The sequence below is a fragment of the Crocodylus siamensis genome, chromosome 4, assembly GCF_052110815.1.
Source record: "Crocodylus siamensis isolate JL-2025a chromosome 4, ASM5211081v1, whole genome shotgun sequence".
NCBI classification, from domain to species: domain Eukaryota; kingdom Metazoa; phylum Chordata; order Crocodylia; family Crocodylidae; genus Crocodylus; species Crocodylus siamensis.
The window spans coordinates 128672446-128695755 of record NC_143398.1 but is presented as its reverse complement, the minus strand read 5'-3'; the positions used below and the strand labels follow the sequence as shown (position 1 = coordinate 128695755).

The window sequence follows — 23310 nt, the reverse complement described above, 5'->3', positions numbered from 1 at the left end:
ATCATGTAGTACTGTGGTTGTGGCAAAAGGATGGCAATAGAGTTAAATTTACTGAAGAGTCCAGAGCATCTTTGGAAGTGTTAAAATGGAGAAAACTCTGTAAGCACTGAAGCAGCCACATTAAATTGCTTTTTTTTCTCAGGTGAGCTGGTTAATAAAAAGAACAGAGTGCATTTCTCCACTAGCCTTTTATTGTGAATTTCCTAGGTTGTGTGAGGCTTCTTTGCATGTGCAAATGAATTATTCTACTGTTTCCCAAAGTGGATCTTCTGTTAGGGTGGGAGTATGAAGGGGTGTCTTGAACAGGTTATCTAGAAATTACTGCCCAACCTGATTTAAATTCGAATGCACATGTTTGAGTGATATCTGGAGGACTGGAAATAGAAAGGTAGTGTGTTTTCTCAGCCTAGCTAAAAGGCATACTTAGAAATGTTGACTGAATTAAACTAGAACTGAAGCAAGGCTCCCTTCTTTCAGTATAGAATTGATTATTTTTGGCCAACACTGAGCAGGGATTCTGACACAAATTTGGCAGCCTGTAGAAGTTTATGCAGTGTTCCAGAATTTGAGATCTCCATAAACTTTCCAAGAAAAGTCATTTTGCAAGGGCGTGTATTTTCTCTGGATGTATGCCCCTATTTCCCAATAATGTTAATCACATTTATAGAAGCAAAAAATAAGAAACTTGGACAGGGATCTGGGCCAGGTTTTCAGAAAGATCTTCAATACATTGGTGAGTCAAAGAGCAGCAAGCAATTCAGCACAAAGCTAACTCCATATCTGCCTTTTGCTGCTGGCACAGGATTGAGGATGTAGGAGATACAGAGAGTATCAAAGGATCCCTTCAGCCTTCCAGACCATGACATGATGTGAGCCAAAAAAAATAGTGGACAGGCAGGATTTGGCTGATATGCAGCTGATCTGAATGTGGCTGCACATAGTTATACTTATTTTATATCACAATGGGAAAAGACAACAGGGATAGACTGCACTTTCCCTTTGAGTGTTGCTTTTTGGGTCAGGTGGAAGCTAACATACAAAACCACGTGTTTCTGACTCCCTGTTCTCTCTCTGATTTAGAACCTCTAGTATTTGGTTCCCACAATTTTTGGTCAACCAGTATAGAACCAACATAAAACAGCTATTGGCACATTAGCCCTTCAATTCTGCTGTTCTTTTTCAACAATATCAAATATAATAGAACTGATTCTGCTTTCACAAAATAGTGTGATTTACCTCTCAAGAAAAGATAGAATGAAACCATGCATTTTTAAGACATGCCTTTTTTGGAGCATGTCTTTATTTTAAGAATAATTTTGAAGTAATGTTTGGTGTAAAGTTAAGTTTTCCATTTCTATTACAGCATCACTCTTTACTTTCTTTTGTTCATTACTCTCCATTTTCAATTCAAGCTAGAGCTACTATCTAGACTCTAAACTTATAAACGTAAAATATAATGAAGAGATTTGTCCATTTTGAATTTAGCCTGCTTCTATATGTTCAGCATTCAAGGTATTTCTGGTAGGAAGGAAAGAAGTATAGTTACATATAAAGAAACTGTAAGCATTCTGAGGAAAACTTGCCTGTTTATCTGAGATAGATCCGATATACTTTTGTAGTACCAGCTCCAATTAGACAAATTAAAACCATGCATTGCAACATTCTCTATCATAGCTTCTAGCCTGTCTGTCTTTCTGTATCTCACAACCCAGGATTAAGGGTATGTGAAACAGGCCCTATTCAATTCAAATTCGGATGCAGCCTGAATCAGGGACAGTGATTCGATTCGTGGATTCACATCACTGTCCCGGATTATATTCAGCTGAATCCAAATCTGAAGATTCTATGCAAATTTGAAGAATCAGTGATTCGGACATAGACACAGCTTTAAATGTTTTTTCTGCATACCTTGAGGTATGAGGCAAGGCTTGTGAATGCTGTGATGGTGGGGTGGATGGCCCATCTCAGAGGAGCATGGGGGGAGGCCTCCACATGCTCAACAGTGCACTCAGATGTGGACTGGAAGTACTTCTGGTCCAATTCCAGGTCTGCCGGGGAGCGTAGGGGAGGCCTCAGCGATTGGCCACAGGGAGACCCCAGATGCACCAATCGCCAAGCTAGGGGGGCATGTTAGGGGCCCCACTATACTCCCTAGCAGACCCAGAAGTGGACAAGAAGTGCTTCTGGTCCACCTCCGGGTCTGCTGGTGAGCATACTGGGGAGCCTCACGCTTTCACAGGACACTCCATCTGCCCAAGCATCTCAGTGTTCGTGAGCCACCTGCTACCTTGAGGTATGTAGAAAAAACATTTAAAACTGTGTCTATGTCCAAATTGCTGAATCTTTCTGAATCTCTCTAAATCATTTTGGAGGGTTCTAGTTTGATTCAGACAGATTAAAGGGTCTCCTGATTCTATTTGGATTTCGAAATTTGGCCACTGAATCTGGCCAAATCCCCACTGAATTGAATCAGTGACTGAAGCTTCACACAGCCTTACCCAGGATGTTCTTTTCATTCATAAATCAATTTGTGGCTTGTGTGGCTACTACTGTTAGAGCCCTGTGCCCTCCCCCCACCCAGGGTTACCAAGTAACGTGGGGCCTCTGCAAGGCACACTAGAAAATCTAGTCGTCACACCAAACAACAAAACTAACTTGCTGATGACATTAAGATGTGGGGGGATGTGGGCATGCTAGAAGGGAGGAATAGGCTCCAATCGGATCTAGACAGGTTACAGGGGTGGGCGGATGAGAATAGGATGGGATTCAACACCGACAAGTGCAAAGTGATGCACCTGGGGAGAAACAACCGGGACTTTACCTACAGGCTGGGGAACTCCCTTCTTGTCAGTACAGAGGTGGAAAAAGATCTTGGAGTCATCAATGACTCTAAGATGAACATGGGCCGGCAGTGTGGGGATGCAGTCAGGAAGGCCAATCGTACCTTGTCATGCATCCACAGATGCATCTTGATCAGGTCCAAGGAGGTGATTCTCCCCCTCTATGCAGCACTAGTCAGGCCACAGCTGGAGTACTGCGTCCAGTTCTGGGCGCCGCACTTCAAGAGGGATGTGTGTGATGGGGTGAAGAAGGTGCTGGGCAAGGGCAATGCCGACGGCAGCGGAAACCGGCCCGACTTCCGGGTCCAGGCGGAAAGCCAAGCACTCAAGTTTCCCCCTTCCAGGAACCCTGAAGTACCTGGGTCGAGACCTACCCGGATGGATAAAAGGAGCCCGGTGGGCCAGGAGATGGCCCCGGCGGATGCGGAGGCAGGAGCGGCGGATGTGGAGACGGGAGCGGCAGATCCGGAGGTGAGCGAGGAAAGAGCTGGCGTCGGGGGATACAACCTAGAGCGGGTGTGAGCCACCTGGCAACGAGGCAGGACCTTCTGGGGCAGGGGTAAGCCCTGGCGCAGCGAGGAGGCCTGGCCAACCGGCAGTAGAGAGACGAGCTGCTTAACGCCGCGGGAAGAGGCAGCACCCGGCAGGAGCCGGGTACCGTAAGTACTGTAATATAGGGGCAATCACAGGCGGGGAAACCACCGCGCCTGTGATACTCGGGAAGATTAAGGGGTGGAAGGAGGCCCCTGGGAGAGGGTGGAAGATCCCAGCCCAGAGCAAGGAAGGGGGTCAGCTCACAGCTGATAAGGAATATTGGGGGGGACAGCTGAGGGGCCAAACAAACCCCAGCCCCGGTGAACCCCTGCCAGGAACTTTGTGTTGGACTTTGTATTTTTTTCTCCTTTACGAACATTATTGGGGCTAGCGCCCTGATGAGTGGTCCGCCCTGAGAGGCAGCCACTTGCCCGGAGGATCGGGCAAGGGTGTAGGGGAGGAGGAGCCCTCAGGACTCCTGGACCCCGCAGAGATGGAGTGCCGGTTCCGGACTGCACGCGCCACAATTATGAACCCCTAAGTTACCATCAAAGTCGTGGCAGGTGAGACTGGCGTGAACGCAGCGAGGACGACACACTAGCCTCTCACTAGGAGTCCCCACTGAGACGGTCAGTTGGCGGACAGACCCCACACAATGTGGACAACATGGAGAGGATCCAGAGGAGGTCCACTCGCATGATCCGGGCAGCAGGGCAGGCCCTACGAGGAGAGGCTACAGGACCTGAACCTGTTCAGCCTCCACAAAAGAAGGCCAAGGGAGGAATCTAGTGGCCTATTACAAACTAGTCAGGGGGGATCAGCAGGCACTGGGGAAGTCCCTGTTCCCTCGAGCACTGCCAGAAGTGACCAGGAATAATGGTCACAAGCTGGCAGAGGGTAGATTTAAGCTAGATATCAGGAGGCACTACTTCAAAGTCAGGGTGGCTAGGGTCTGGAACCAACTTCCAAGAGAAGTGGTGCTGGCTCCTACCCTGGGGGTCTTTAAGAGGAGTTTAGATGAACACTTTGCTGGGGTCGTTTGACCCCAGTAATCTTTCCTGCCATGGCAGGGGGTTGGACTAGATAATCTGCTCAGGTCCCTTCCAACCCTCCAATGTTGGACCCCTGCTAACCAGATGGGGCAACTGACAACTGACGCCCAGGAAAAAGCCAACCTATTAAATAGGTACTTTGCATCAGTCTTTCATCAGTCACATGGGATGCCCATGCCTGCTATGGGACAGGGAGATCTGGGTGATGGGGATCCCCTACCCTCCATAAATGCTGACCTCGTGAAGGAACACCTTGAGAAGCTGGATACCTTCAAGTCAGCCGGCCCTGACAATCTGCACCCCAGGGTACTCAAGGAGCTGGCGAGCGTCATAGCCCAGCCCCTGGCACGGATCTTTGAAAACTCCTGGTGCTCTGGTGTAGTGCCTGAAGCCTGGAAGAAGGCCAATGTGGTGCCGATCTTCAAGAAAAGGAGGAGAGTGGATCCGGCTAACTACAGGCCCATTAGCCTGACTTCTATCCTGGGGAAGATCTTAGAAAAATTTATTAAGGAGGCCATCCTTGATGGACTGGCCCAGGCTAACATCCTAAGGGATAGCCAGCACAGGTTTGTTGCAGGTTGGTCTTGCTTGACCAATCTCACTTCCTTCTATGACCAGGTGACCTATCACCTGGACCATGGAGAAGAGATTGATGTCATATATCTTGACTCCAAAAAAGCTTTTGATCTGGTATCCCATGATTACCTCTTGGCCAAACTGGCCAGTTGCAGCCTTGGCTCCACCACGATCCACTGGCTGGGAAATTGGCTCTGTGGTCAGACCCAGAGGGTTGTAATTGATGGCAGTCACTCATCGTGGTGCCCTGTGACCAGTGGGGTCCCTCAAGGCTCTGTCCTTGGACCCATGCTGTTCAACATCTTCATTAATGATGTGGACATTGGAGTCAGGAGTGGACTGGCCAAGTTCGCCTATGACACCAAACTTTGGGGCAAAGCATCCACGCCAGAAGACAGGCGGGTGATCCAGGCTGACCTGGACAAGCTCAGCAAATGGGCAGATGAGAACCTGATGGTGTTTAACACCAAAAAATGCAAGGTTCTCCACCTTGGGAGGAAAAACCTGCAGCTTCCTTATAGGCTTGGCAGTGCTACGTTGGATAGCACTACAGAAGAAAGAGACTTGGGGGTCATCATTGACCACAAGATGAACATGAGCCTGCAATGCAATGCTGCAGCTAGTAAAGCGACAAAACGCTGGCTTGCATTCATAGATGCTTCTCGAGCAAACCCCGGGATGTCATTCTCCCCTTGTACTCGGCCTTGGTGAGGCCGCAGCTGGAGTACTGCGTCCAGTTTTGGGCTCCACAATTCAAAAAGGATGTGGAGAAGCTTGAGAGAGTCCAGAGGAGAGCCACGTGCATGATCAGAGGTCAGGAAAACAGATCTTACGATGACAGGCTGAGAGTTTATCAGGGGTGACCACCAGGATCTGGAGGAATGTTTGTTCACCAGAGTGCCCCAAGGAATGACGAGGTCGAACGGTCACAAACTCCTGCAAGACCGTTTCAGGCTGGACATAAGGAAGAATTTCTTTACTGTCCGAGCCCCCAAGGTCTGGAACAGTCTGCCAGCGGAGGCGGTTCAAGCACCTACATTGAACACCTTCAAGAGTAAATTGGATGCTTATCTTGCTGGGATCCTATGACCTCAGCTGACTTCCTGCCCTTTGGGCAGGGGGCTGGACTCGATGATCTCCCGAGGTCCCTTCCAGGCCTAATGTCTATGAAATCTATGAAATCTATGAAACCCTAGAAGCTATGAAACTATAACCTATTTAACAACTTCTTTGCCTCCATTTTCCTGAGCAGGAACTGGATCAGCCCCCCCTCCCACTGGGACCCCCTCAGGCCCCGGGGGGGGCGCACCCAGGCCAAGGGTCAGTGAGGATCTAGTCAGGGAACTGCTGGAGGGACTGGGTGTGTATAAATCAGTTGGTCCTGATGATCTCCACCCCAGAGTGCTGGGGGAATTAGCTGAGGTCATTGCAGGGCCCCGGCACGGTTTTACTAGCACTTGTGGTGCTCTGGTGTGGTGCCAGAGGACTGGAAGAGGGCCAGTATGGTTCACATCTTCAAAATAGGGAAGAAGGAGAACCTGGGAAACTATAGGCCAGTTATTCTTACCTCAATCCTGGTAAGCTTTTTGAGAGAATTATCCTGGCACATGTCCATGACGGGCCAGCGGGAAAGGTTATGCTTAGGGGCAACCAACTCAGGTTCAGCAGAGGCAGGTCCTGTCAGACGAACCTTGTGGCCTTCTATGACCAGATCACCAAATCCTTAGTTGCAGGGGTAGCAGTGGACATAGTCTTTCTGGACTTTAGGAAGGCCTTCAACACTGTCTCTCACCCCATTGTCATTAAAAAACTAGGGGACTGTGTTGTCAACACCTACCCAGTCAAATAGGTCGCTAACTAGAGAGTGGTGGTGGATGGGTCATTTATGACCTGGAGGGATGTGGGCAGTGGGGTCACCCAGGGCTCAGTTCTCAGGCCTGCACTGTTCAACATCTTCATCAGTGACTTGGATGAGGGGGTAAAAAGCACCCAGTTCAAATTCAGAGATGACATGAAGATGTGACATGCTAGAAGGGAAGAATAGGCTGTAATCAGACCTAAACAGGTTACAGGGGTGGTCGGATGAGAATAGGATAGGATTCAACCCTGATAAGTGCAAGGTGCTGCACCTAGGGAGGAAGAACCAGCAGCATACCTACAGGCTGGGGAACCCCCCTCTCATCAGTGCAGAGGCAGAAAAGGACCTTGGAGTCACCATTGATGCCCAAATGAACATGGGTCAACAGTGTGGAGATGCAGTCAGGAAGGCCAACCGCACCTTGTCATGCATCCACAGATGCATCTCAAGTAGGTCCAGGGAGGTGATACTCCCCCTCTATGCGGCACTGGTCAGGCCAGAATTGGAGTACTGCATCCAGTTCTGGGTGCCGCACTTCAAGAGGGATGTGGACAACATGGAGAGGGTCCAGAGGAGGGCCACTCATGTGGTCAGAGGGTGGCAGGGCAGGGCAGGCCATACGAGGAGAGGCTACGGGACCTGAATCTGTTCAGCCTCCACAAGAGAAGGCTGAGGGGGGATCTAGTGGCCTTTTACAAACTAGTCAGAGGGGACCAGCAGGCATTGGGGGAGTCCCTGTTCCCCCAAGCACCATCAGGCATGACTAGAAATAATGGTCACAAGCCGGCAGAGGATAGATTCAGACTAGACATCATGAGGCACTACTTCACTGTCAGGGCGGCTAGGATCTGAAACCAATTTGCAAGAGAAATGGTGCTGGCTCCTACCCTGGGTGTCTTGAAGACAAGGCTAGACAAAAATCTTGCTGGGGTCATTTAACCCCAGTACTTTTTCTTGCCATGGCAGGTGGTCGGACTTGATGATCTGCTCAGGTCCCTTCTGACCCTACAAACTATGAAACTATGAAACCTCCACCCCAATCTCCAAAATTAAAAGGGAAACTCTCTTTATGTTAGGCTGAGATAACAGCAATACACCAAATTATTATAGGACCAGCAGGGAGCAGTTAATGTCTTTTCAACAGTGCTCTGTGATGAAGCAGGACTTTTTTCTTCTAATTGGAAGGTTGTGCAAGATGGGGAGGTTTATAAATGAACCAAATTAATAATCTCCAGGAATTTTCTAATGCTCTAATGAAACTACTGACATACCTGATTTACAGCCAATCTAGTCTTCCCATTCAAGTCGCATTAAACTTTTTACTTATGCAGATTCTCTTCTTGAAATATACATAGTGTATATATAATACCCTTAAAAATTCCAATTTCATCCTTGATAAATGAATAATATTACCTAGGTATTTGCAGCTTTGCCAACACTTATTATAGGTTATACCTAGGGAATATGGCAATACATTTTTAATGCTGCTTATTTTTACTTAAGGCAGTTGAAGGAAAAAATTAACAACACCCACACTAATAAATGTTTTAAATGGTACCTGGGAAAAATATTTAAATACAGACATCCAAAGTTTTACCAAATTTTAAGTCAAGATTTTGAACACCTATTCCAAATTGTCTTTGTTTTTTGACAATAGCTATCTCCAAAACTACTGGAATTTCACAGAGTTCAATGAATGCAACAGTCAGTACCAGCCATTCTGTCAAGACTTACATGTTGCTTGTACAGCCCACCCATCCATTCAGAGCCAGTCCTAGGGAATATAGCACCCTGGGTGAACTTTTATTCTGGCACCTCCCCCCGGGGACCCCCACTCTGCCTCCCCCAAGTCACCAGCACTGCTACCCTGTCACAGAGGAGCTCCATCCAATGGGCTGGGGAGCTTTTCAGGGCATCTGCTTGTGGCAGAACCTTGGGCTACAGCCTCATGGAGCTGAAACAGTGGAAACAGTCTAGGATGAGGAGCCAGCGAGTGCTGGCACAGGGCCTCCATTGCCTTGGGGCCACCACGGGGCTTCTCCAGGACCTGACACACAACTTGCCATGTGCAGGTGAGGCTCAGCCTCCCCTGCTCCCATCTTTGGGACCCCAGCCCCAGCTTAGGGCTCCCTTCATGGGCTGCCCTGCCCTGCCCCACCCAGGTGGGAGCAGGTGCTGCTGCCACTGCCACTGCAACTCGTGCATGCAGAATTCCAGGCAGGCTGCCCCACCCCAGCATGACACAGGGCCCCAAGGAATGCCCCAGACTGGCACTGCTTGCACTGTGTGTGTGTGTGTGTGTGTGTGTGTGTCCATCCCTGGGCAGTCTCCCATATCATCCAACCCTAAAGCTAGATCTACATCCATCTCTTTATCTAACTCACAAACTCTTAAGTCCTTGATACTTTTCCCATTTCACCCACCATTTTGCTACCTGCCTTTCACCTGTAGCTTTCTGACTGTGACTGACCTCATCTCTCCACCACTGTTTTTGAAGGGATGTCAGCAAATGATGAACTCCTTCATTTTGTATGCTGGGCAGGACTCCTTCATTTTGTATGCTGGGCAGGAAAGATTTGGAGTGAAAATTCAAATGTATAAATCAGGGATGGGGAGAGCAATTAAGAAGTGTTGTTTCTTCTTATTCAGGCAGTATTAACTAGAGCTCTCTGAGGATTGTCACCTTGTTGTGGTGGAGAGACTTACATGTTCCAATGACCCCAAGAGTGATGCCGTCTGGAGCTCATGCTCCTGGTAGGGCCACCCGTAGCAGTAAGGTCAAGGAGGAGGTTCCAGACAAAGAACGATCCAAGAAGTCCTCAACAGTGGAGCAGGCAGAGGAAGGCTGTGAAAGCACAAGAAGACTGCAATGGAGAAGTGGCCCCAATCATTGTGGTTCACCATGCCACTGAACCTGGCCACCAACCACCAAGATCATGTGGACCCAAATGTGCACCGGAGTCCCCATGCTAAACATGCCACGTGCAGGGTTCTGTCAGGTCCAAAATCCCTGTGATAATGGAGGATTGATGATGGGGGCAGGGCTGTGATACCTTGACACCCCCCAGCCAAAAATCTGCACACAGGTGGCAGATGCACGATGGACAGGTGCTCTTCATGATGGGGAGAGGGCTAGAAATGGTACCCCAAAAATAGGCTGTCCTATCTCTCCTGGCTGGGAAACCACACCCAGTGGGATCACCATTCCTGTAGTTGAAAAAAGAAAAAGCTAAATTTCAGAACCTGGAATGTAAGAACCCAAAGAGTGATCACCTGGAAAGATGAACTGCCATTGTGACTCTGGAGTTAGTGAGACATAACATCAACATCGCTGCTCTCAGCAAAACCTGGCTCACCGGGGGTGCATCTGAGGGAGGTCAGCAGAGAGTACACCTTCTGGAAAGGGAAACCAGACTGCGACCCCTGTATCCACGGAGTCAGTTTCACTGTTGGGAATAAGATCACTGATGTGCTCCCCAAACTCCCTTCAGGTGTCAATGAAAGGCTGATGATCCCTCACCTGCACCTCATCTCTAACCAATGTGCCACTGTCATCAGCACATATGCTCTGACTCTGGATTCTGATGAGGAAGTCAAGGAAAGATTCTACTCTGATCTCAACAACATCCTTGCCTCCATCCCCAGGGATGAAAAGGTCATTCTTCTGAGTGACTTCAACACCTGGGTTGGATGTGACCACAAAATCTGGAGCAGAACTATCAGCAAGAACAGCATGGGGAAGGCAAATGCCAATGGTATCCTGCTTCTGACCAAATGTGCCCAACATAGCCTTCGTTGTGACAAACACCATCTTCCACCAGAAAGATCAGCTCAAGACCACATGGAGGCATCCAAGGTTGGAGCACTGGCACCTCTTGGATTACATAATCATCTGAGGTAGAGACCAGAGGGACGTGCTCATCACAAGGGCCATGAAGGGATCTGAATACTGCTGTTAGACCACTGACTAGTGTGCTCAGTGATGAGCATCCACATGGTGCCAAGACACCGGAAGATCCAGAAGGCAGCCCAGAGATGGCTGAACATCGCAGCTCTAAAGAACCTAGGACATTGGGAGGAGCTCCAGGCCCAATTGTATAGTGCACTGGAGCAAGTCCCTACTGCTGATGTCATCTTCATCCAGGCCCACTGGGAGCAACTCAAGTATGCTGTCCAAGACACCTGTGCCCAGAATATTGGGTTTGCATTGTGACAGAACCAGGACTGTTTTGATGCCAATGACACTCAGATTCATGATCTCCTTAAGCAGAAACATGCATCCTTCATTGCCTGGTAAAGCCATCCACAAACTCAGGAAAAAACAGCAGTATACCACCAGCTGAATACTGAGGACAAGCGATGCATCCGTGACATGACGATAACTGGTGGGTGGAGAAGGCATGCGTGATCCAGAGCTATGCCAACCATCACGACACACACAACTTTCCAGGCTACCAAGACTACCTATGTACCCTGATCCATTGGACAAAACTCCCTCTGATCATAGAACAGCTCCCGATTGCTCAAGTACAATGATGCCATCCATCTGCATTGGAAGGAGCATTTCAAATTCCTCCTTAATCAGGACTCCACCATATCAGAGGAGACCCTCCAAGCCATCTTGCAATGCCCGGTTGTGCATTTCCTTTGTGATCCACCAACCATTGGAGAAATGAAGTGAGCCATCCAACAGATTAAAATCAATAAAGCCAATAAAGTGGATCAGGTGGTATACCCACAGAGGTCTACCATGCTGGCAGCTTTCGGCTCACATCATGACTCCAGCAGCTTATCCACTACCTTTGAGATGAAGAGGACATCCCCAAGAACATGACCATCATGACCATCTACAAGAAGGGGGACAAATCTGACTGTGGGAACTGCAGGGGGATTTCCCTCCTGTTCATTTCAGGTAAGATTCTGGCCCGCATCCTCCTGAACCACCTTCATCCCATTGCTGAGGAGATCCTTCCAGAAACCCAGTGAGGCTTCCAATAATCCTGGGGCACTGAGGACATCATTTTCATTACCAGGCAGATCCAAGAAAAATGTCTGGAGCAAAATCAAAAACTGTTCCTTGCTTTCATTGCCCTAACAAAGGCATTTGATTCCTTAAATTGTGACGCTTTGTGGACTATCCTCCAACACCTTGGCTGCCCACTGAAGTTTGTCACCATGCTGAGACTCCTGCATGATGATATGACTGCCACCATCCTGAGTGAAAGATCTGAAACTGACACCTTTCACATCTGGACTGGGGTTAAACAAGGTTGCATGATCACCCCCATCCTGTTTATCATCTACCTGACCATTATCATCCACCTTACCTGAGACTGTAGCAAAACCCCCAGTTTTTCTTTTTCTTAATTATTTTAAAATGCATTCCCTCCCCTTCCCCAACCATTTCTGACTTTTTCTTTCCCTGTCTATTCCCTAGATAAGTATAAGTAAGCTAAGATGTAGGATAAGCTTTAACATTTTATTTTAGGTAGTAAGTTTTATTTTTCTCTCCCCTCTTGGCAAATAAGTGCCCTGCTATTTTGATATAGATATCCACTGTTTTGTAAATGATAATTATTATGTTTTGTATTGCTTTTTTTTTTAACTGCTTTTACATTGTGTGATTATTGTTTTAGGCCTATATATGTAAGCTAGCATAAGTCATGTCAAGTTTCCATCTTGTAATGTCAAGCCTCCATCCAGTCCCCAGGCCCAGTTGTATAACCCATGCCACACCTACCCTCCTATGTAACTTGGTTCCTGAATGAATGGGATGAATGAGGGTGCTTGAGAGACAATGGCAGCAGGTCTAAAATAGCTCCCTCTGAATGACCAAACCATCAGTACCAATACCTGGACCAACAAACCATTCCCTTGGAGCCCTTGGAACCACCCTCACCATTCAGGAAACAAAAGATGAGGCAACCCACCATTTTGCCAAGGCTGAACATGCTCAGTAAGAGCACCTGGAGCCCTCTGAGACATGACTGACCTTGCCTGAACAGGCCCTCCCATAGGAGATCAGAGGTAGTCTGCCCCATAAAAGGGGTAGTGAAGACTGACTCCTTGGGACGCCCTCTCCATCTGGACCAACACTGTGACACACCACCTATCCACCCAGAGGCCCTGCCGACAACCCCCCTCTGGACAACACCTACTGGACAAAGACCCCTTTCCATCCTGGAAAAGTAGCTATCACCCCCATCCTCTCTTCAACAAAGGACTTGGACTCTGTTTCTCTTCCCTACCTGGACTCCAACTCTTCTACTGAGTCTCTTTCTCCTACTGCCATTGTGAGCGCTTGTGTGTGTGTGCATGTGTGAACCAATAACTTCATGTGGCTGTGTGGTATGTTGTATGTTTAATAAACCTGTTATTTGGACCCCTGAGTTGGGTTTTACTTTACTGTGGTTCAGCCCTGCTCCAATCTCTGCTCTTTGCCACTCTAACTTCTGTCTCATTTCTCCTTCTCCTGCTTCTGGCTCACTGCCACCTCCAACACCTTTCCTGAGCTCCTCTCTGACTCCAATCCCCCTGTTTCTTTGCCACTGTCTTATCCCCACTGCTTTTTTCCCTGAGCAACCAGGTTTGTACCTCAGTTTCTCTCCTGTCTCCTCCTTGCCACTAGGCTTCTTTTTTTCCCCTCCCATGCACCAGTGACCTTGAGTAATCCTGGGGCAACTTGATCTTAAGGAAACCCAAGCCTCAGTTTCTCAGTCAGCTTCTCTCTAGTCTACTAGTCCTAATCCCGGTTCTGGCAACTTTCACTCCCTACACTTTATCTCTCTGTCTCTCACCTTAACCTTCCCCCAAGTATCCCAGGTACCCCAAGCACACACATACATACCCTACTATCCAAGGTAGGAACTTACCTATGTGTAGGTGAGTTGTACGTGTGTGAACTGGAGAGTGTGTGTATACATATATCCACCCAGGATATAGATTGTATATATTCGTATATCATTGTGTGCATGATATACGAATTAGTGATCTGTGTATGTGTACTGAGTGTGTGGGTATTGACAATTGATTTTTGTCTAATTTTTAGTGTGTAGTGTGTGTGTGCTTGAATTGGTGACAGGTATGCATGTGCCTAGGCTGGTTTGGATGTGTATGTGCCTGAGCTGGTAGTGTGTGTGTGTATGCAACTAATTGATTTGTGTGTTTGTATATGTGCAATTGTGTCACACCATCCTGTCTAACAGCCCAATATGGAGATCCTGCGAGCTGGCCTGACCCTACAGGGCAACAAGATGACCTACCATCTGGCATCAGTATCCAATATCAACTGGACCAGAAACTTTTCCATATTGGGTGCTTCCAGGCAAAAATGAATCTCACCACCAAGGACATCCACAACCTTCAGTTTGTGGATGATTGTTGTGTGATGGCTCACTTTGCACAGGATGTGCAAGTGACCCTAGATTTCTTCAATGCATCATATAAGAGACTAGTCCTGTCCTTGAACATTGCCAAGATTGTCCACTAACCACCACCGCCCCCCCCCCCCCCCCCCCCCCCCGCCAGGCCAGCTGAACATCCCTTGTTGTATCTACATAGACAGGGAGGCTCTGCAGTATGTGCAGCACTTTCCATATCTTGGCAGCCACCTCTATCAATGGGATACTATTGATGAAGATGTCCAGCACTGGATCAACTGCTCCAGTGCTGCCTTCCTCAATCTGTGACATGTCTTTGAAAATAGAGATCTTCAGAAGCTGACAAAGGTCCTTATTTATAGGCTGTCATGCTGACCACCCTCCTCTACTGCAGTGAAAACTGGACTATCTACTGAAGCCACATGAAGACCTTTGAGAGATTTCACCAGTAGCGCTTGTGTCAAATCCTGGGGACCAAATGGGAGGACTGCCAGACCAGTGCAAGTGTCCTCCGTGAAGTTGTGTCCACCAGCATTGAATCCTTGCTCTTGAGAAATCAACTCCAATGGACAGGCCACTGCATCCAGATGTCCAAGAACTGCCTCCTTCACCATATCCTCTTCTCCCAGCTCTCTGTTGACCAATGCTCAAAGGGAACAGTACAAATACACACTCAAGGTCACCCTCAAGCATGGAGGCATTGACAGCAATGGCTGAGAGGAGCAAGGTGCTGACCATTTGTTGTGACACCACTTGGTCCACCAAGGCACATGCTACTTTAAGGCCCAATGGCTCAATACCAAAATATAATGGTGGCGACAGAGGAAGGAGTCCAAACAACTCTCCCACACAACAACATGCCCCCGTTGCCGAAGAACATGTGCATCCAGAATCAGGCTCCTCAGTCACCTGAGGACCTGACGGATGTCATCCTCAATTTCAACAATGACTGGAGCTAAAAATTTTACTCTGACTGATCCTACATGGTGTGTGACCATAGGTTCTACAGACTTAAAAGCTCTACTGACGGTGATTATATTCAAGGAGGCAGGTGTTCTTCACATGGTTCAATGGAGCTGTTTAATTATGTGTTCAGAGGCTTGGCTTGGCTAAATGCTTATCTAAAATGTATGCTAAGTAATATGAACCTAGCTACTACATATACTGCTTGGGAGAACTTATGAGGACAGATATCTCAATAAATTTTGAACAATGTTGTCCTATGGCCACAGTAGAAATACTGTGATCAAAATACCCCATAGTTAAACTCATTAGCATAGAAAACAGGCTTTTTGAATGGGGTTCCAACAAGGATTCATGAGAATGAAATCTTACTTCACAAACCCCAGAGCATCAGTGAATCTGCTTTTACAGCCCTTAGGCAGGTTTGGTGGGTGTTAACTAGTAGGGCTGTGTGAAAGAGCACCGTTTAGTTTTGACTTCCATTTCACCATTTTGACATGACAGTGTTTCATTTCAAGTTTCATTTAATTTCAAAAGCACTGTTCTGTTTTGTTTCATGAAAACTGTTTCACTGTTTCAATGCAGTTTCAACATTTTGTCCATAGGCTATAATGGGGAAGCACAAAACTGCCTATAACTTTGTCATTCTTTGGCAGATTTGGAAGAAAACAGGAAAAAAAAAACGTAGCCCCTTCTGAGGCCATAAATTTTGCCAAGTTTCAAGGAGATAGGTGCAGGGGTTTCTGGGAAACTGCACCTCAAGCTGCTAACAAGCAAAACTTGTGTCACATGTGTGATAAGGCACTGCAGGATGAACACTGGAGGCATGGTATCCCCTGCTGAGGGCATGAAGCCTTCCAGATTTCAAGGAGATAGGTTCAGGGGTTTCTGGGAAACTGCACTTCAAGTTGCTGACAAGCAAAACATATGACCTGTGACTGTGTATGTGTGTTAAGGTGTGCCCTCACTGGTGATGAGGCGTCTACATGACACAGTAGTGTGCCCCAATAAGGCATCCTCCCCTACAGCCTCATCTTTGTTCATCACTTTAAATCACAACAGGTATTAACTTAGGAAGCAGCACAGTAGCACCAGCAGCAGCCAAACAGTCACGGTCAATATCAGAGCAGTCCTTCCCCCCTATTCCCACTCCCTCTCCTTACTTTATGTTTCCTTGCAGGCAAGTCCAGCTTCAGCTTTGAAATTCAAAATATTTCAAAACTTTTGAAACAGTTTGACTGCCCTCATTTTATTTTGAGACTGTTTTGAAGCCCTTCATTTCATTTCGATTTTGCTGTTTTGAGCTCGGAATGAGTAGAAACAGTATCAAAAGGAAACACCCGACAAAATTTCACACTAGCCAATGTGTACTTGTAGATTTATCCTGTATACCAACCCTGTTCTCTCTTGGTGTGAAGGAAGTTTCTACCTAAACTGCTAGGGAAGGAATTTAACATATTGGTCTTTAAACTAAAATGTAAATACCTCTCACAACCCCATGTGCTGTAATATCACAATCTTAGAACTCCATTTCATTGTTTCAGTAGTTTTCTCTCTATTCAAACTTAGGATGAGGGGATTATCTACAAAGCCTTAGAAAAAAGTCTCCTTTGTGAAGAAACACTCATTTGTTCAAACTTATGCCTTATAACAATTTTAAAATAATTTTCTTAAATCTTCTGAACCTTGTTTTTGTTGCATGAGACTTGATATGGGAGTAGGATATAGCTTGTAGGCTATGTTAGATTATAAGAATTTACTTTGATGAAGGATTTAATAACTTTTATCTGAATAGCAGATGGGCACTGTGACAGAGCCGAGAGGCTCACTGTCTGGAGACTCAGCATACTGCTGTGTAAGACAGAGCTGCTCAACCTTTTTTCCCGACAGGCCAGAAGGGCAGTCCCTCTGCAGGCTGTATCTGTCTAATAGACATAAGCTGGCACCTAGGGTGGGACCAGTGGGGCCCCAGCTAGGTGCACGGTGGGGGGAGGTGGGAGACAGTCTGGCCGCAATCCAGCCATGTGGGGAAAAGGGGCTTTGTTTGGCCCCAACCTGGCCCCATGAGAGAAGGGGCATGGACCAGCTGTGATTCAGCCCCATGTGGGGGAGGGGGCATGGCTTAGCTTTTGCAGGGGGAAGAGGTGTGGCCTGGCCAACCTGGCCTGGCAGAGGAGGAGGAGTGTCCCCTGGACCTACAAGATGGGAGAAGTGGGTATGGGCCAGCTCAAACCTCCCTCTCCCTGGACAGCTGATGTGGCCTACCCTCAATCTGGCCATGTACGGGAAGGGTTGTTGCCTGGCTCTGACCAGTATGTGGGGCTTGAGATTTTGGCAGTGGGAAGGGGTGACTGCTTTTGCACCACCAAATTTCCTGATCTTTGGGGAGCCCCATGGGCTTAGTTCCAAGGCTCTGTGGGCTGGAGATTAAGTGCTCCTGGTGTATGGTTTTACTCTACTGGGCCTACTTATCTATATGGCTCAACTCTGAATAATATTCAAATAGGTTCCCGGGCATGGGAATTCTAGGTGTACTTTCCAGATGAAGAGCCTTCAGCTACCACTCTTTTACCTCCAGAGTTCAAATGCTTATCCTCTGACCTAGCACTCACATGGCTTACATGTACACTTTCTCAGAATTCCAGCTATGTTGGCATTCAGAGACTACATGTGGAGCTAGACACAAATAAAAATAAGTTTTGTTATCTTTTCCCTCCCTCAGTTTCCTTGACTTTCTGGAGTGTTTTTGGGATGTGGTCAGGTCTTCAGAGGTGGCACAAGAGCCTTCTATGAAGCTCACATATTATGTTTTCAATCATGAAGTCCCTTCTATCTTACCGTGGCATCTCTCACCTTGGTTCATGCCACAGTTCAATTAGCTGTTCTGGCTACAAAAGCATTCTTATATCTTCTCTGAACCTTGTCCCCAACTTGTGCAAAACTTTCTTATTTTTTTAGGCTTCCCCTGTTATCCTTTGAAACCCTATCCTTTGTCACCTCTGTTCTCCTATTCTGTCACCTTACCTGGGGTATTTCCATTCCCCTAGTCTGTTGATGAAAGAGAGAAAAAATGTTTTTCCTAGGTCCAGCTAGCCTGTGATTAGTTAGAATTTTGTGGGTGCTCCTGAAAGCAGTTTGTGAATTTGTTCTCAGAAGGTTTTAGTGAAGTTTGCTGCCAGATGTATTCAGCAATTTTTCCTAGGGAGATTTAATGGCTTTTGAGTTCCTCTATTTTTATTGTTCATAACAGTTTTGTTTTATCTTGACTGACTCATTTTTTCTTTTAGTAAACTGCTTTATTCCATCTTGATATATTCTAAAAACTATAGGGCTGTTTCTGATCTGAGTTTTCTCATGTTGAATGTCTGTCAGAGCAAAACTCTTTTCTTGATTGTTAACCTTTTCTATCACTTTTTTTCTTCTCTGAAGCATAGGGAGTTACTTTGTCCTTGAGGTATCTGTAGAGGTACCTGAGCTGAGCATCTACACTGGGATGGGACCCATGTACTGCATGCTCAGTAGACATTTCACTCTCTCATTCTCAAATCTCACCTGCCATGACTTGGCATAACTATAAGAAAGGTATCAGGAGGTAGTACCTGATTAGGGATGGGGACGGCTGAGACTGGTGTGGGTCACAGTGTCTACAGATCTTCCATGGGACTCCTCTTCCCCTACACCCCTCTTTCCACTCAGATGTTTCTGTTGATGCTTTCAGTAGGCACCTGGCTGTATGGGGTGCCTGGATTCATTGCCTAAGCCAAGGAATCTGAGGAGGCAAGAAAGCAGTGTTCCCTGGAGTCAGGGTCTCTAGTCTAAGCTCTCAGGTCCCTGCTGCCATTCTGGGTCAGCAATGCATGGCCCGCATAAGAAAATTAATGTACTAGTCAAACTTAAATAACAATGTCCAAGCCTGCCCTGGGCCTTACTTTGGCCCAGCAGTGTACCTCAGCTATCCTCCCTCAGGTGGCCTGATCCCTTAAAAGAGTGCTTTGTGCAGGAGCTCAATGCGGGTGGGCTGGTCTGTCCTGGGCTAAGCCCTTTAGGTAAGGTGTGGCTAGGGGTGTCACAAAACCCCTGAGTAACCCCTAAAGGTACCTGACTTCCTATGGTGACATGCCAGCCAGGAGTCTGTCCAGAGAACTGTGCTGATTCAGATCCTTGATCCCAGGTCTTCTATCTCCAACAGTATGAGTCACACTTGCCTGTGGTTGTGTTCCCCTCTCTTGGGGTTGGTGTGTCCATACGTAAGGGGTTCTGGGTTGGTCTGAGCCAACCTGGACTCCTGCTCACTCCCGCATGCCCTGCCACCGCTGACAGGTGCTGAGAGCTCCAGATGGGGTCATCATCTTCTGCACCTGCTGCCTCGGGGTCCTAGGTGGTACCTCCTGCACTGGCCACCTGCCTTCTTCCAGGCTGTGGCTCCAAGAAGTGGAGCCTGTAGGGGGTCAGCTGCACTCCAGCAGCTAGTCCAACAGCTGGATGCCTGGGCTTGCTGTTTCCCCATGGGCCCAGCTGGAGCTCTGCCACCTGAGGAGTGTGCCAACTACTCTCATCCCAGTCAGTATGGGGCTCAGCTCAGCCCCTGCTACAGTATTGTTTCACAGTTTCCCAAAATTTTACTGGTATCCCTTCTCTATTATCACTTAATTTAAGAAAATGTATTTATTAATGTTTCTCCAAAATGCTCAAAATGTGTGTTGCCTAAGAATGAGTTAATAATTTGGTGTACAAGCTAGCCACTCTTTGCAGTTATGAAAACAAGCTAGATTGCCTAAGAGGAAGGAAAGGAAGATTTTGCACTACACTCAATAGGTCTGTTTTGCTAATTAGAAAGAGGTCTATTCTCAAATATGTTTTGCTTGCAGCCAAGAAACTAGTATAATTTTTTCCAATATGGCTTTTTTTTTTCTGTGTGATTAAATATCTGAGTCCTTATCTGCAGCTCTCCAGGGAATAAACTCTCTAGAGTTGGTGATATATTTATATTCACTTTTTCAGATGAGGTTAGCATTTTCTTGCTGCTCTTTGATATGTTATTAAAATTAGTGAATTTTCAGTGGCGTAGATAGGTTACATTTGGTAGACAATTTTTCTTCCATAACAAAGTCCATAGAGTCCAATCTAATTGTGTGATGTGGAGAGGATGGTTCTTGTGAATGTGAATAGTAGTCACCTTTTTTCTGCCCCTGGATTTAGTGGAAAAAAATGGTAGAAAATGTCACATGGATCCTTTGGCAGGCAACTTTATTTGGGTTCTTTTGTCTGCCTATGTCCTTAGATCAATATAGCTACAACCCAAAATGCAGCAACATGGCCCCTTTTGAATTCCTCATAACCACTTGCAATTTCAACCAACACCAAGAGATAGAAAAATGCAGAAAAAGGAATAAAATAAAAGGCTAACCTCAAAACCAGGTTAATTCCTGCTTCATTTGTAGACTGGAGAATAACATAGGAAACCTTCCTTAGCTGAGCAGGTTTGTCTATCTCTAGTTATATCCACATCTGCCATTAAAAATATATGATAGAGTCCTTCTGAAGTACAGAGTACAAGGTTAATTTCTGCTCTTGCTTTCTTTTGTGCTATTCTGCTGTAGCAGGGCTCTATAAAACACAACTGAGAGCAGAATACGGTTGATTTACACACACAAAGATACCAGTGGCCATGTGACAACTTATCCATAGTGTTATGGCTGTAAGTTGCTACCACTTCCCTGAGTTCATTTTTCTACAGGCAGTGACAGGATGAACCTTGGCTTTGAATCACCTGGTCTGCCAGGAAATTGGTTTTGTGTTTCTTTCCTGCCACGACTTTGATAAAATTATATTCCCAGGAGGCACTGCCCATGGTGATCCTGCCTGGTCTCAATCCCTGTTTCCTTCTGTGGGGTTCCAAACCTCCCCTTTATCCCAGCCTAGTCTCTCCAGACGGTACTCAAAGTCCTTCTGCAGCCAGGTCGCAGCACTGTCTGTTATTCTGTTGTTTGGCCTTCTACTACCAGGGGGACCTTTGGCTTTGGTTAGATGCATACTTCCAGGGCTGGTCTTGGCCTGGCACAAAATATCAAAAAAAAAAGGAGGAAAACCAAGAAAAACCCCAACTGTTCTCAGTCTTCTTGCCAGGCTCAGTCCATGTCCCCTTCACCCAAGGTCAGGCTCTCAAAATCCCAATCACAACAGCAAAACAAATTAATTGGTCCAGTCACTGTTCTGCACAGGACTTCCCAGCTCCCTTGTGAACATTCACAGCCACAATGGGATCTCTCCCATGTGCAGCAAGGCTCTAACCTGGAACAACAGTTTCCTCAGGCCTCTCCTCCAGATCCTCAGCTGACACTCCACTCCAGAGATTATCAAAAGTCATGTGTGTTCTCTCTTCCTGGATCCTCAACTGACACTCCACTCTGGAGATTATAAAAAGCCATGTGCATGCAAGCCTCCACCTGTTTCCTGCTCAGGATCACTCCCACCCCGTTCCTCTGGCACTTTTTGCAACCCTTGCCTGACAGGATGGTCAGCCGCTCCTCTCTCCCTGTGGCCTGCAGGGAACTGACCCCACTCTGCCCCTCTCTGGGACTTGAAATACCTCTCAGCAGCCTCCCCCCTCCAATCTGGAGTGAGATGCTGCTCCGGAAGTGTGGTGAGTGTTTCTCCTTCCCTTCCGGTCTCCAGCTGCAGCCCTGCCAGCCCTCCATGATGCGAGTGTTGTTTGTTTTCACTCTCTCTGTCTGTTGTTGCAAGCTGCTTTTCTTGTTCTGACCTCCCCTGCCCAGCATGTAAGGCACCTCAGGGCTTTTGTTTGTTCTCTCTCATGCCTTCACACATAGTTGACAAGGTTGTGTACTTTATAGGTATGTCATGTCAGAAAGTTCATATTTCTTTTGGTTTTGATGTGACTACAGGATTTCTGCATGGAACCAAATTGTGTTAAACTTTATTTTTTTTTGAGTTTGTAACTTATTGTGCATGTCAGTACACTGATATTGTGAAAGGTTACCTAGGTTTCTCAGAAACAATGGATGTATATTTTGGCATGCAGTTAGGAGGAAGTTAGCTGTTAGAGTCCAGTTGCCTCTAATGAGATTTACCAATGCCTAAGCCAATTTTGAAAACAGTAATCAGTTTCCTTAACAGCTTTTAGAAATATTATCCTGAAAGCTTTATTTTTCAGAATTGTGATGACTGGTATACACCAAAGTAGTTGTAATGACTTGTTACAAATGAAGGTTGTACCATTCAGAAATATATTTTTAAATAAATCACCAGAATGGATGAATTATAATCCAAAATCCTGAAACAAAGCCCAGTGAAGTCAATCTTCATTGATTTCAGAGGATTCTGGATAAGGCTTCAAATGAATACTGTCTGGTGTTTTGTTAGTGCCAAATAAGGGTCTCATTAAAAATAGATTACTATCAGATATTCATAGAAATGATGAATCTCCTATGCAGCTCTTCCTTTCCTGGCATTAACATTTGCAGTTTAATAACTGGAAGAGGTTTAATTTGATCATGCATAAAACAATTCAGTTATAGGCTAAATATGAAGTTATCACTTTCTTAGCTATACAGTTCTCAGACTGAGGTGATTTACTGAGTTCTGCAAATTAAAAAAAATCAAGCTAATAATAATAATGATGGTTAGATAGGTGGTATGCAAGAATTTTGAAAAAGCATGATCATATCACTTTTACATTATGCTCCTTACTCTTCAGCCCCTTTGCTTAACCATCAGTCATCAGTTGCATTGTATATCAGTTACATTGTAAAACATTAATCATATTGGTGAGCAACACTCCCTTGTACAAATCATCACCACTATGAATAAAAGGTAGCTGTGAGTGTGTAAGCTCTCTGAGGCAAGAACTAGCTTTCCTACATGACTGTACCACTGCCTAGCACAACAGCATTCCAATCTCTGACTGGGACAACCAGATCCCATTGTAATATAAATAATAATAATAATAATAGTCACTTCAGGTGGCCAGAAACCATGGGGCAGGCACAATATAATAATTAGATGGTTGAACATTTTTCATTATAGTTTTTTTCAATGGAAGTTTTTTTTTATTGAGTCAACTGATTTTATGGGAAACATCCATTATC

At 46.3% G+C, this 23310-nt stretch overlaps 1 protein-coding gene and 1 long non-coding RNA gene across 2 annotated transcripts in view; one reads left to right on the top strand and one right to left on the bottom strand.

Moving 5' to 3' along the window:
- Positions 1-23310, bottom strand: part of LOC149866486 (uncharacterized) — a 315323-nt gene that overhangs the window by 113104 nt on the left and 178909 nt on the right. The window lies entirely within an intron of this gene.
- Positions 21727-23310, top strand: part of LOC149866487 (uncharacterized) — a 171014-nt gene continuing 169430 nt past the window's right edge. Inside the window, exon 1 of the long non-coding RNA XR_016441899.1 lies at positions 21727-21845. This is a non-coding gene — a long non-coding RNA (uncharacterized LOC149866487). The remainder of the gene's footprint in view (positions 21846-23310) is intronic.